Here is a 5,617-nt window from a genome sequence, read left to right as displayed (position 1 = left end):
CTAACTAGAAGCCACGTGGCGATGTTCTATAAGACCTCCAATATATGTTGACTTTCTAGGCCACATGCCTTTGCTTGCAAGGCAAGTTTTCTATGGATAGACCACGTAGTTAGCTTGTTCTTTAAGCTTCCAACATGCGTGGCACATGGCTAACTTGTTGACCAAGTTTCTAACCTAAAAGTCAACTATAGACTCCTATAAAGTCAAAGCAGCGTCTATGAAGCTTCTAAGAAGCTTCTCTAGAAGATATTACACAATTAACCTACTTTTACATACTTTTATCTATTCATATAGGTAATTATATGTATGCCCGTGACACATCAACATCTTTGCCAAACATACATTCAGAAGTAGAAGACATGCAAATTGACGCACTACGTTTTAAATCCCTAACTGAGCAAGAAAAGATTCGTCGTCGTCAAGAAGGATTATGTTTATATTGCGGAGAACCTAAGCACACTGCTCAACATTGCCCAAAGAAACGACGCAACTATAAAATGAGGGGTACGACGGTCAAAGAAGACAACATGTCGGAAAACGGATTCGTCCAGCTACAATAGGGACCGTGCAGCTGGAACCTTGTACAATTCCTAATGAAGGTCCTATCCTCTCCTCAGAACCCTCTCCTTGTTTTATAATAGACTTATATTTAGGACCTAAGAATTACAAAGCCTCTGCTCTATTAGATTCGGGAGCCTCAGCATGTTTTTTAGATGAACAATTTGTTAAAAGTCGTAAAATACCCTTTGTACAAAAACCTAAACCAGTACATGTAGAAGTCATAGATGGTCGTCCCTTGTCTTCTAGAGATGTCACTCATGAAACTCATCCTATAAAAGTAACAATAGACGGTCATGATAGCTACATAGCTTTTAACATAATGAAATCCCCGTCCAATCCAGTTATTTTAGGTTTATCCTGGTTAGAAAAATATAACCCTCGAATAGATTGGAATTCACGTAAACTTGACTTTTCCCAGAGCATTATTAATAGTTCTACTAACCAAGTAAAAAATTATAAGTCTAGTATAGTAAAATCCGTACTGATAGGTGCAAAAGCATTTATACACGCAGCAAAAGAAGGATCAACTTTTGCTATTTATGCTGCACCTATTTCTGAAAGCGTAAAGACTTCAAGTGGCATTCCAAGTCAATATCAGGAGTATCAAGACGTTTTTGAGAAAAAGAATGCAGATATTCTTCCTGAGCATCGTCCATATGATTGTTCAATCGACCTCAAGGAAGGAACTCACCCACCATTTGGACCAATTTACAATTTATCGCAAGATGAGATGGCTGAACTCAAGACATATATTGACGAGAATTTAGCAAAGAATTTCATACGCCATTCAAAATCTCCAGCATGAGCTCCAATTCTATTCGTAAAGAAAAAAGATGGATCTTTATGAATGTGTGTTGATTATCGAGGACTCAACAAGATCACAATCAAGAACAAGTATCCATTACCTTTGATATCAGGACTCCTTGACCAGTTGAATCAAGCTAAGATCTATACAAAAATAGATCTAAGAGGAGCATATAATCTAGTACGGATCAAAGAAGGAGATGAATGGAAGACTGCGTTTCGAACCAGGTACGGGCATTTTGAATATAATGTCATGCCTTTTGGACTCACGAATGCACCAGCTGCTTTTCAACATCTCATGAATGATGTATTTCGTGAATTCTTAGACAATTTTGTCGTCTGCTACCTAGACGATATCCTGATTTATTCTAAGAATGTTGAAGAACATGAAATACATGTTCGTCAAGTATTACAAAAACTCAGAGATGCAAGATTGTACGCCAAGATGGAAAAGTGTGTATTTCACACTACTCAAGTTGACTTTTTAGGATACATCATTTCAAATGATGGTCTTATGATGGATTCTAAGAAAGTCCAAACAATCATGGATTGGAAGATTCCAAAGACTGTGAGAGATGTCCAATGTTTCTTGGGATTTGCCAATTACTATAGGATCTTCATCAAAGATTTCTCACGAGTTGCAGCTCCACTTACACGCTTGACTAGTAAAGATAAATTTCAATGGAATCAAGAAGCGGAAGCAGCATTTGAAGCCTTGAAGACATCGTTTGTCTCTGCACCAGTCTTATATCGTGTTGACTTTTCTAAGGCATTTTTTATGGAAACAGACGCATCGGATTTTGCCTTGGGTGCAGTTTTATCACAAATGGGAACAGATGACAAACTTCATCCGATAGCTTTTCATTCAAGAAAATTCTCAGTAGCCGAGATCAATTATGAGATCCACGATAAAGAACTTCTTGCGATCGTGGATTCCTTTCAAGAATGGCGTCATTATCTAGAAGGCGCTTCTAGTCCAGTCACTGTGTATACAGATCACAAGAACCTCGAGTATTTCATGTCAGCACGCGTGTTGAATCGTCGTCAAGCTCGTTGGAGTATGTCTTTGTCAAGATTCGACTTCATTATCACTTATCGGCCAAGAAAACAACAAGGTTTGTCTGATGCCCTATCTAGACGTTCTTATTTTGCACCAAAAGAAGGAGATGCAGCTTTTGAGCAACAAAGAACGGTCCTCTTGAAACCGGAGCAATTTCATCTCCGAGCAATGAAATCAACATTGACTGTTGATTCAACTTTTCTCAAGCAAATCCAGTCCAGTATGTCCTTAGACCCTCTTGTTCATGATATCAAGAATAATTCTTCCAAGTCTCATGATCCTTCTAAGTTCGAGCTCAAGAATAATCTATTATAGTTTGAAGGACGCCTATATGTTCCAGAAGGAGAAGCACGTTTACGTGTTCTTTAAGCACATCATGACTTTCCAGCTGCAGGGCACTTTGGATATAATAAGACTTTGGAACTCATATCAAGAGATTTTTGGTGGCCACAAATGTGGAAGTCTGTCAAAGACTTTGTACAATCATGTGATATTTGTTCAAGATCAAAAATTCCTCGTCATCGACCTTACGGACTTCTTCAGCCATTACCTATACCAGAACAACCATGGTCTTCTGTTTCTATGGATTTCATTACAGATCTTCCAAGCTCAAGATCTTATGATTCTATATTTGTGATAGTAGATCGTTTCACCAAGATGGCACATTTTGTGCCATGTACAAAATCTATCACAGGTGAAGAAACAGCTAAGCTTTTCATTGATAATATCTATCGCTATCATGGATTACCTAAAGATATCATATCGGATAGAGGAACTCAATTTGTGTCAAGATTTTGGAGGACTCTTTTCAAGATTTTAAAAGTGGACATAAAGCTATCTTCGGCTTTCCATCCTCAAACTGATGGACAAACAGAGCGCGTAAATCAAGTGTTGGAGCAATATTTAAGGTGTACTATCAACTACCAACAAGATGATTGGACAACCTTTCTGCCATTGACAAAGTTTGCTTATAATAATACGGTTCATTCTTCCACTGTCATGGACAGACATTGGAAGATTCTTTGATTATTCTTCTAGAATATTCTCTAAAGATTCTCTAAAGATTCCTTTAGAAGGTTCTAGAAGATTCTTAGAATATTCCCTAAAGATTCTCTTAGAAGGTTCTAGAATATTCTTAGAAGGTTCTAGAATATTTTGATAGATTCTAGGAAGTTGCTCGAGAAGTTTCCTAATTAGTAGAAGTTGTTGGAGAAGCATCCTAGTTAGCGGAAGTAGCTCGAGAAGCTTCCTATTCAGTAGTATATATAGGAGTCGAGGCTGAAGGGTTCTTCAGTCTCGACAACACATCTCTTGGAGTTCTAGCTCACCTTTCTGGTGTTGTTCTTGTACTCATCTGTTTAATCTAGTTCTGCCACTTCTTCTTGAACTTCTTGTTAGATTTCAAGTCTGTATTTTATGTCCGTAACAGTTTGTCGAGATTGGATTTTCACTGGTATCAGAGCTAGTTCCTTCTTGTTAGAGAGTGGATTACCCCTCTTCTTGAAGGTGTGCTAGTGTTTTTAGAGGTTGCGGATTACCCTCCTCTAAACTGATATCTCTTCTTTCTCAATATTGGAGCCTTATTCTTCTTGGAGAGAGTGGATTACCCCTCATCTTGGAGTCTTAAGGCGTTTTAGAGGTTGCGGAGTACTCTCCTCTGAACCAATATTGTCCTCTTGTCAAAACTCTTTTTTCTTCTTTCTGAAGGTTAGCCGAAGGTTAAGACGTTAAAATGGCTGAAAGTTTGGAATCCAAACTAGACGCCATCATAAATGCTCTTGCCTCGTTGTCACATAGGACAACAGAGATCGAAGGAGTCATGGTAGGACTCCATAACAATGGAGCATCTGGGATAGCGCCATCTAAAGCATATCAGCCTCAAACTTCTGCACCAGAAGAAGCAGTTCTACCTCCATTTCAACAAGATCGAGTAGTCCTACAACGAAAGGAGCCTCGAGTTAGTCTTCCAGATAAGTTTGATGGAACTCGTTCCAAGTTTTGAGGTTTTGTCAACCAAATCAGGTTGATAACAATTTTACAGCCCGAACGTTATCCGACGGAGGAAGCGCGTGTTGGGCTTGTTAGAACCTTGCTTACAGCACAAGCTCTGTCTTGGTTTACTCCCTTGTTCGAGAAGCGATCGCCAATCCTGAGCAACTTTGAAACGTTCTTGGAGGCGTTTGCAGAAGCATTTGGCGAGCATGATAAAGTTCGATGGGCTACAACAAAGATCCGATCGCTACGACAAGGAACACGCTCTGCATCAGTCTATGCCTCGGATTTCAGACAATTGGCAAGTGACATTAATTGGGGTGAAGAGGCGTTGGTGAGTTAGTTTTATTGGGGCTTGAAGGATGATGTGAAGGACTTGCTGTTATCTCTTCTTGATCCTCAAACGCTCAACGAAGCTATTAGCCAAGCTGTAAAGTGTGACAACTGCCTATTCCAGCGTCGCCAAGACCAACGTCCAAGATACCAAATGACTCGTTACGACGTGACTATGTCTGCAAATAGCTTAAACTCACATTCGGAGTCAACAGACATGCAAATCGACACGGCGCGTGTCCGATCTCTTACTCCAACAGAGAAGAAACGGCATATGGAGGAAGGGTTTTGTTTGTACTGTGGAGAAGAAGGTCACAAGGTTGGAAATTGCCCAAAGAAGCAAAATTTGCACCCTGTCAAGACTAGAAGTGCGATGATTCCGAAAAACGACGACGCCCAGCCACAGTAGGAATCGTGCGGCTGGACAATCTAATATCACGACAACAATCAAGTTCCTCCTTCTCTGTCCAACCTACCCGTTGTTTTACAATTCCTTTGTTTTTAGGCCCTCAAAAACAAAAAACTTTAGCTTTATTGGATTCGGGGGCATCTACTTGTTTTTTAGATGAAGAGTTTGCTAAACGCCACAAGATCCGTTTAGTACAGAAGTCCAAACCTGTTCACGTAGAGGTGATAGATGGACGACCCTTATTGTCAGGCAACGTTACCCACGAATCAGAACCTATAGAAGTGGTGTTTAAGGACCATAGTAGTCACGTTATTTTTAATATTATTAGAACCCCATCAAGCACTGTTATCCTTGGTCTTTCTTGGTTAGAAGATCATAATCCGTCCATTGATTGGAGGCTACGAAGGATAACATTTCCTGAAAAAAATAATAATAAACCTGTTGGTAGAACCTACATG

The sequence above is a fragment of the Physcomitrium patens genome, chromosome 9, assembly GCF_059467195.1.
Source record: "Physcomitrium patens ecotype Gransden chromosome 9, ASM5946719v1, whole genome shotgun sequence".
Taxonomy (NCBI): Eukaryota; Viridiplantae; Streptophyta; class Bryopsida; order Funariales; family Funariaceae; genus Physcomitrium; species Physcomitrium patens.
The sequence above is the reverse complement of the archived record's forward strand: the minus strand, read 5'-3'. Positions refer to the sequence as shown.